The sequence below is a fragment of the Camellia sinensis genome, chromosome 3, assembly GCF_055761805.1.
Source record: "Camellia sinensis isolate YWXY chromosome 3, ASM5576180v1, whole genome shotgun sequence".
Lineage (NCBI taxonomy): Eukaryota > Viridiplantae > Streptophyta > Magnoliopsida > Ericales > Theaceae > Camellia > Camellia sinensis.
The window spans coordinates 36,511,660-36,521,900 of NC_138963.1; the positions used below are offsets into that span (position 1 = coordinate 36,511,660).

At 34.2% G+C, this 10,241-nt stretch overlaps 1 long non-coding RNA gene across 1 annotated transcript; it reads left to right on the forward strand.

Annotated features, from left to right (window-relative positions):
- Window positions 1-7,324: 7,324 nt before the first annotated feature.
- On the forward strand, window positions 7,325-9,874 carry LOC145822459 (uncharacterized). Its single transcript, XR_014363763.1, has 2 exons — window positions 7,325-7,543; window positions 9,621-9,874. It is a non-coding gene; the product is annotated as an uncharacterized LOC145822459 (long non-coding RNA).
- The last annotated feature ends 367 nt before the right edge of the window (window positions 9,875-10,241 follow it).

A 10,241-nucleotide genomic window follows, 5' to 3' on the forward strand; every position in this document is an offset into this window, starting at 1 on the left:
TACTATTGCCCTGAGGAGTGGAAGGGCAATCTTTGACCATGTGCCCCACCTTGCCACACCTGTAACAAGCACCAGAGACTTTATAACAAACCCCCTTATGTTTCTTACCACATTCAGAACAGGGTGGTATAGAACCACTTCCCTGACTAGAACTGGTTGTTGACCCTATATTCTGCTTCTTATTCGATGAATTGCTTCTGCCTTTCTTGAATTTAAAATCCCGTCTCTTACCACGCCATTCAGACACTAGTGTTTCAGTCTGTTTCAATGCTTCAATGCTCGACTCAGTCATTATTTCTCGGTCAAGAACATCCACATACTTAAGTAGTTTCAAAACATTAATTCTGTCCAGTATTTCCACATTAAGGCCGCCTTCAAACTTCCTGGCCTTCTTGTAGTCAGTATCAACCATGTGCGGTGCATATCTGGCGAGTTCAGTAAACTTTGACTCATACTCAGCCACGGACATGGTACCTTGTTTTAGTTATTCAAATTCAGTCACTTTTCTGTCCCTGACACACTATGGGAAGTATTTCTCAAAGGAGGCTCCCTTAAACTGAGCCCAAGTCATAACGGTGTCGGTGTCACGGACTAGCATCCACCACCTTCTGGCCTCTTCTTGTAAGGTGAAGGTAGCCAATAACACTTTGTGTGCTTCAGAACACGGAAAGACTTCAAATAACTTTTCTGTTTCAAGCACCCACGCTTCGGCCTTTAAGGGTTCAAGGCCTCCCTGAAAGGATGGCGGTTTCATCTTACTAAGCTTCTGTGTCAGAGCTATTATATCATCATTAACAGATGGCTCTGGCTCTACTGGAGGAGGTGGGGGCTGTTGGTTCTGTTATTGCAGCCTTAAGGCCTCAGTCAACATTTCCACTGTTTTCTCTAACCTTACTATTCTGGCCTCAAATGATTCAGATTCATCAGTAGTTCTTGCGTTATCCATTTCACTAGAGGCAATTATGACAATTATAAACATAGGCAGTTGCATACTTAAACACATTAGCACATTAGCACAGATGTTCATGTCTTGGCCACACACACTTATCAATGTTCATGCAATGCCCTATTTACTTTTCTAGGACATTCTATAGCTCATTTGCACACGTGTGTGCGGTATAACTCGGGGTTTATTATCGCTCTGATACCACTCTGTCATGACCCAAACCAGCCCCTATGGGTTTAGTACCGTAACCGGCCAGTAATCCGAGATTACCGAAGGCCTGCTTAACAGTAAAATAGTAATACAGAGTACAGGGGTTGGTGGAAGCCAAAACAGTAAATGAAGGATGTCCAATGAGCTGTGGCAGTTTGTATGCAAAAAGACTTTTTAAACATATACACATTCAAAGTATAACAGTATGTACATATGTCATATACAGGCATACAGGTTAGGGACCAAATCCCTACCACAACAGTACAGTACAGGTACACATATCAATCTATGCAGTGTTACAAAACCATATACAAAAAGGGAGAAAACTAAAACACCCCAAAAAGCCCTAGCTTGAAGGACTTTGAACCTTGCAGTGAGGCACAGTGGTTGGCTTTGACAAAATAGGAGCTTAGCCTGACGCTCCTAGCAACGGTCTGGTGCCTGCACATCTACATATATATATATATATAAGCAGTGAGCTAAAGCCCAGTGAATAACATATGCGTAAAGAGGTTAAGAATGAATGTCCTTTCAGTATTGAAAACAGTCATTTAAACAGTATATCAGTCACTCAGTTTGTGGCTCATAATTCATGCCATAATAGTCATTCAGAAACTATAATAGTCATATGTGGTACATCCAATAGCAAAGCAGTACAGTAGGTCTTAACAGACCGAGCAGTCAATGATGGCCATCATATCAGTAAACAGTAGTGGTTCCAAACATGGGAACCGACAGAGATCTCTGTAACAGTAGCAGTAATAGTTCAGTAACAGTATATTGCTATGGATGCCACAAATATAGTTCACAAATAGGACAAACATTCATTCAGTAAACAGTGTCATTTCATAAAGCAGTACAGTCATTTGTTTAGAAAATAATCTCAATTGAACGTATCTTTACAACATTGGTACTCACAGAGTTTTGGGCTACAGATAAGCTAGTACGCGTCCTCGGATGCCAACCCTACACAGTTACAGAGTGAACACACACTAAGCTACACAGTTGGGAAATAATAACTTAATCCCTAATTTGCCTCGGTGTGGTTCTACATCAATATCCTCATTAAGATGCCTTAAACTAGGCCTAAGAATGTCTAGAATGGAATGAGGATGCAAAGATGCACTTTAAAAACATTTTCAGAATTTTCAAAAAACAGAGGTCCCGCTCGAGCGTGGGTTTCCCCGCTCGAGTGAACACATAAACAAAAGTCTCCGCTCGAGCTTAAACTTTCCCACTCGAGCGCACTGCAAAAGTACTAGATGTGTGAAAATCACGCTCGATGGGCGCTCGACACCCGCTCGAGCGTGTGACACAAGTCCTCGCTCGAGCGTGCAAAACCCTGCTCGAGCGGACTGTAAATACAACAAAAGCGCTGGATACATGAATTTCCTGCTCGAGCGCCACTTACCCCGCTCGAGCGGGAGTCCAAAATCTGAAATTTCCATATTTGAACCTCAAGCTCAAAATCAAGTTTTAATGCATCAAATTCGATCCTCTTGGGCTAATTTTCTGGAAAACACTTGTAAATTCATAGTTTAACATGATTCAAAACTCAATTTGTAAAATCAAGGCCCAAAGGTAGTTCAATTGGACACAAATTCAAACAAATTCCATGAACATGATGTAAGACATAACATGCATGAATTTAATCAACTTCAAGCTTTCAAAACATGAACAAATGAGCCAACTCTTTCTATAATAAGATGAATTCATGGACTATACTCAAGATATGGACATACATGTGAGGAATTTATGAACTACAACCTCAAAACTTCAAAATATATACATGCATGCAAGAATTAAACTCTTAATTCAACACATTAAGCCATATCTTGGCTCTAAACTTCAAAATTAACATAGACCATGCAAGGCACAACTTAAACTCACAACTAAGGAGATGAGTTCTAACCTTAGGTCTTTAAACTCAAGGATATAAGCTCAATTGTACAAATTCTCTACAATTTCTTCAAGTCTCCAAGCAAATCTTTGTTGAAACCAAGCTCTCCTAACTCTCTCTCTCTCTAGTCGGTTTTGGTCTCATGGAATGGCTGAGGAAATGATGTATCTAATGTATAATTCAAGCCTCAAAATATGATATGAAGTTGGCCACTAAGTGGCAAAGTTGTAAATAAGGCCAACTCTTGTAATTTATCAATATTTAATCTAATTTAATCATACCAAATCACATTTCAATGAAATATACCATAAAATTATATAAATCTTAATTAGCACAAAACATCAATCAATTTCAGATTCGGCCACCGATAAGGCCTTTAATTTGCAGTTTAAAGCATAAAACATGAACAAATAATTTAACAGTCAACAGATAGAATTGCATTCAAACTAGCACAATCAATCAATCAGTTTAATAATTCAGTCAGTCAGTCAATTAACATGCTTAATCATAGATTAGCACTAATCAGTAGTGTTATCAGTAAACAGTGATGGGGGTTGTCACAGTAAGTGTCTCAAACTAGGTTTCTTACCAGTCCACAACTCAAAAGGAGTTGTTAGGACCGCCTTACTAGGAACCCTATTTAAGATATACATTGCAGTCTTTAAAGCTTCACCCCGCATTGAAATAGATACAATTGAGTAACTTAACATACTCCTAACCATATCTTTAAGTGTACGATTACGCCTTTCAGCAACTCCATTTTGCTGTGGCGTACCAGGCATTGTATATTGAGCACAAATGCCTTTCTTTTCTAAAAATTTGGCAAGTGGGCCAGGATTTTGGCCTGACTCATCATATTTACTATAATACTCAACACCCCTGTCTGATCTCACTATTTTAACATTTGTATCTAATTGTCTCTCGACTTCAGTTATGTACACCTCAAGGATGTCAACAGCCTGAGACTTTTCATGAATTAGATACACATATCTATAACGTGAGAAGTCATTTATAAATGTGATAAAATATTTTTCACCACTAAGACATAGGAAGTTGAGTGGCCCGCAAATATCTGTATGAATTATCTCAAGAAGCTCATTACTTCTTGTGGCACATTTCTTGGTGTGTTTGGTTTGCTTTCCTTTAATGCAATCCACACATATCTCAAAATCAGTGAAGTCTAGGTTTTTCAAAATCCCATTCTTCACCAATTTTTCAATTCTATTTCTGGAGATATGCCCCAACCGTCTATGCCACAAGATTGAGGATTTTTCATTAATTAGACCACGTTTTAAACCAATATTCGAATGCAGAGTTACTAATGATTGTGCAAACTGATGATTTAAGGTAATTTTATATAAACCATCACATAAATTATCGGAACCAATTATTTTTGAATTAAACATTAAATTGAGTTTTCCACAACTAAATAAAACTGAATATCCAACACGATCTAATTTGGATAATGAAACTAAATTCCTAGAAATTGAAGGAACATAAAAAGTGTCTTCTAGATCCATCTGATGAACCCGTCTCTAAGATCAGTCGGTAGGTTCCTACAGCTACGACTTCAACTTTGAGACGGTTCCCCATATAGACAAATCTTTCACTTTCCTTCGGTTTCCTGGTTAAGAGGTATCCCTGCATGTCATTTGTAATGTGGATCATGGCCCCAGAGTCAATCCACCAAGTATTAGAAGATACTTCAGCAAGATTTGATTCATAACAAACAAAAGAAAATTTCTTACATTTCTTTTCGAACCAAGCCTTTCGCTTGCTGCAGTCTTTCTTTACATGTCCCTTCTTGCCACAAAAGTAGCACTTGACAGTGAAACCATTCTGAGCCTGATTTTCTTCCCCAAGTTCATTCTTTTTCTTTGGTGGATTTTTCTTTGATTTTACAAACTTACCCATCTTTTTCTTTATAGCTCCATGAGTTACAGCCAATGCAGTTTGACGTCCTTCCTCCTTCAACCTCACTTCCTCCTGAACACACATATTAGTCAGCTCATTCAAACTCTACTTATCTTTATTGGTGTTATAGTGACTTTTGAATGCACCGAACTATGATGGAAGTGAGTTGAGAATAAACTGCACGAGAAAAGTTTCATCAACCTGCATCCCTAAAGTTTTAAGTTTTACAACTTTGTCGCCATATTGAGGATGTGATCCTAAACTCCTCGGTGGCCATTATATTTCATTGTTATTAATTCAACCATAATAGTGCTAGCAAGTGGCTTGTCGATCTTCAACAGCCTTTAACCAAATTTTACTTTAAGCGTAGAGTAACGTCACTAAAGAGTCCTTTGGTCAATAACCAAGTAAGATCCCAGGAAGGTCAGAGGAGTCAATATAGCCTCCCTTCTAAGTCCAACCACCTTAGATAGCAAGCTATCTTTTTGACAGATCTTAAGAGGTATTAACACAAGATCTCATAAGTAACATGAAAAAAGTCATAAACAATATACATATTAAAGCTTTGAGAATTATGATGAACTATTGATATCACATAAGTCTTTCCTTTGGGAAAAATTTAGGTATATCTATTGTCCACTCGTCAAGAATCACTTATGTAGGTCTAAAGTAATTTATGCAATTTTTCAGCTAGTCATGTTTACCTTTGGGTATTCAATTCTAATCTGTCAAATTACATAAGTTACATTATCCTACCCAGTTTATAATTATTTGAAAGTGACTCTCCTTTGGGCTAGTCTCAATCTCCTAATTATAACTGCAATTGAGAATATTATCAACCTTAATGTTACCTTTTTAACAATTCTTTTATGTAGTTCTATATTCATAAGTTTTACAAATCTAGGCCACTTTGGTAGCTACTAAATTAGTAAACCCTATGAATACGGAACTAACCAACAATATTCTCTATTCATTAATTTGAGTTATTTAATTATCATTAATTCAATCACTATTTAATGATTTCTAGAATTTCTTTTATGTGATTGCAATTACCAATATGATAATAATAATAACTCTAGACAAACATGAATATATAGATATAGATATATATATATATATATATATATATAATATGGCAATCATGAATATCTCATATAATGGTCAATAAGAATTACACCTAATATGAATTAACCACTTCAATATTTAATAGTTAATGTCATAAAATTATATCATGATATCAATTTTAGATCATGAAAATATATAAATAGTAATAATAAAGTGTACATAATCAGACAAGATAAAACCATAATTCTTTGACGTAATACAATCAAATATTTATTTAATAGACTGAATGATTTAATGAATTCTAAAATCACTTTTAATTCGATAATTTGTAATCAATTTTGATATATATACCAAGTCAACCAAAATTGGTAGCAAAATCAGTTGGATTGTGCAATAACTAAGTAACGGCCTGAGTCAAATTTTTTATCGTGGCTTGTTTTAAAAAAAAACTTGTCCAATTCTCTAATAAGAAGGCAACGTTTTAACTTTAAATTTAACCAACCAACCTATGTGGTAGATAAGTGGACTAGTATAATGCAAACTTTAAAGTCATGGCTATGTGTATGCTTATTGTAAAGGGTTATGGAGAGCATGTAAACAGCATAACAAAATCATTACAAGTTTGATCAATACAAACAAATTGAGATAATATTTTAAAGTCAATACTTTTACTAAAACAAAGGTACCGTTTATTAATAACAGTATTATAAATATATTATTATTTCAAGATGTATTGATTCACAAAACTAAAGCTCTGATACCACATGTAAGTATTAATAATACATGTAACCATAATAATAATGCGGAATTAAACTTAACAGGATCTTGAATTCAATACAACTCAAGAATAAAACGAACATACCTTTGTCAGCCATTGAATTAAAGAAGTTGAGAAAATACCCCTAATAGTTGAATCTTGAATTCTTGGTTCACCTTCTTCTCTCTGTCTCTCTTAATTAGGATAACTATAAAACTTAAAGTGATGGAGAAATACTCATGATATGAAAGGGGAGTCACCCATCCTTATATAGAGGAGAGAAGAGGGCCAAATAAACTCTATCAGAAGAATTCCTAATCCATCAAGGTTTCCTTCTTATCTTAGAAGAGTGATTGTATTAAAATTCTAATTACTGAACTTTATCTATAATATTGGCTTTATCTAATTGTGGAGTCCAAATAAAATAAAACATGTAAAAATATGTAGGCTATTGGGCCACACTACAAAATAAATCCAACAGTTATAAATTAATCTTTGGCGACAAACAACGAATTCAATCGCCAAATGTATATAAAATTTTAGTGGGAAACAATTGAGATTGGTGCCCAAAAATTCTTCTCAGCATTTTTTGAATACAAACATGGGTTCTTCTCTCTCTCTCTCTCTCTCTCTCTCACACACACACACACACACACAATCAGTCACCAGCAAACCTCACCTCACTGCGGTCACTCACCACCATTGCTCACGTACATCGCACACCACCACCACACCGCCACAATACAAATAGGTTCAGGCTCTCTCACTCCCGCTTTCTCTCTCTTTCTCTATTTCCCCATTTCTCACTCTTACTCTAGGATTTATATGATTTATTCAATTTAATTTCCTGTTTAGCTTGAATAAGGTTTATTAATTTCTTCAAATTGTAGTAAACACGTACATGTTTTCTCTCTCTCTCTCTCTCTCTCCTCTCTCTCTATATCTATATATATATATGCTTTCCTTAATTATGATCCATAGAAGATGTAGTTGATTGGGTTCTCCAATCATCTTAGGTTTCTCAAAGGTCTTCGCTTCAGGGTTTCAATTCTTCGAGCTCGTGAGTCAAAAACTTTGATTTTTCTTTATGGGTTTTGTGTTCTTGATTTATCTTTCTTCTGATTTTTGGGTTTTCTTATTCATCAAGTGAAGTTTTTGGGTTGTTTAACTCATTAAGTTTTCTTGTACATGAACTCATATATTACTTTTGTGAAATTTCTTCTTAAAGTAGTCGCTTTGTGGTTCATTAGTTGAAATGATTGATTTTTTTTTTTCTTCTTTAGTTAGTTTAAATATATAAAAGCCTAGGAATTGGTTGGAGCACTTCATTAAATTTCTAGTGATGTTTGTGTGAAAACTTTGGTAACATTATTGGGTTGTGACTTGTACATGTTTATGCTAAAATTTTGATGCACCATGTTATAAGGTAAAAACTAATGTACCAAAACTAATATTACAGGTCCATACATATCAATTTCGGTCAAGTTTCTGAATTGGGTTTATATGTAAAATCATGGGTTTCTACTAATTTTGCCTATATTGATTGCTAAAATTGATATATGCTTGCTTGTGCTCTTTCTCTGTTTCTGTTGTAATTTTTCCTTGGATTGAATTGATTGATATGTTGCATTGTGATTAGAAAAACTGACTTTGATGTCGATACAAAATTTATGAGTTGGGTTTCTGTTGTAATTACTTGTTCTTCAGTCAAATTTATGAATTGGATTTATGTGTAAAATCATGGGTTTCTGCTAATTTTGCATATTTTGTTTGTTGAAATTGATATATGCTTGTTTGTACACTTTCTCTATTTTTGTTGTAATTTTTTCCTGGATTCAATTGATTGATTGACAATCTGGTATGTAAAATTGTGGTCTTGCAGTCTCACAATTCTTAATCTTCTACATAAGTGTTTATATCTCATTTGTATTTTCGTGTTTTTTAGTATGTAGCCCAATTACGCATACCATTTGTTCGATAACATGCTTGACTAATAACCAATTTATATAAAACAAAAACAAGGTTTTCCCATTTGTTTCCCTTGACTGAAATATCTCTAATGATGAAGATGAACACTATGAAACCCAATATGGTAGCTACTAACACTGAAATCCAGCCAAAATATTGAAAATAAGATTTCATAAGATTAGACTTCTATGTTTTCTGTAAGCTCTCTTTCTAATATCTTGTGATATGTCTCTCTTCGAATGGTAAAAAGATGTGATTTGCAGATTATCTTACATTGTTTATGTGGCAAGTTTCATTGAAAAGTAATCAATTCTTTTCATTGTTTGCATTGCTCTTTTTGAGTTTTTAATACTCTGTTATACTTGAATGTTTGTTAATTGTTGAAATTAGCTCTAGGTTGTAATGTAAAGTGTGGGTTTGGGGTTATAGACTTTCTATTATAAGTTTATATTTTTTTTTGTTTGGTTTAATGTATCCTTGTTCATAGTGGTTATGTAAGATTAGATGTTCATAATTTGCAAGTCATGATAAAATAGACAGGGACATCAGCACTCCATTGTAATTTAGATGTTTGTGTATGATTGTCAAACACATTGTTCAGTTATTCACTGAATTTTTTTCTGGTTAGGAATTATGGATATAATTATGTCGGAGGTCCATGAAACAAAATCAAATAATATTAACAACACTTTAACCATGTCTAAGAGTATAACACTTTAACCATGTCTAAGAGTATAACAGAAAAAGCGCTGAAGAAGATGAACAATTTAATTCACTCACCATAACCACGAATCTTTTTGCCTCAAACTATCAAGTTTTGCATGCATATCTAGTACTAATGGATGTAATTTTTTTTGTAGATGGCTTTTGGCGTGGACTTATGGATATTATATTTTTTGTGTACGGAGGATAATTTACACTTTTGTATAATTCTTCTATTTTGTTGTCCTCTGCTTTTGTGTGGATTAGTATTAATCGTACAGATAACTTTTGGTATCGAACGGATAATTTTTTGCGTGGTATATAAATTACCTTTTGTCGTGGTACAGATTACCATGGTAATTTATACCACACCTAATGGCCATTTGGCATAGTAGTGAATATTTTTTTTTTATGTACAGAGGACTTGTTTTGGTATGATTCTCTATTTTATTATTTTAGATTGGAATATACTTAGTTTGTATGAAATTTGACATTAAAAGTTATTCATTTTTGGATGGTTGGAAGTGAAATGGATGCAAATTGTGAAATAATTGATAATATATGTATTGTTTTATTTATATACATGGTACAGGTTGTACGAAATACATACAGGTTGTGAACAAATTAATTTAAAAAATAAAATAATATTTTTGGCGACCAAACAATTGGTAGCCAAAAAGGAAGTAAATATTTTTAACAACTAAATAGTTAATAGCTAAAAATAAAAATAAAATGAAACAAATCTTTTTGGCTACTAAATATTTAGTAGCCATAATAAA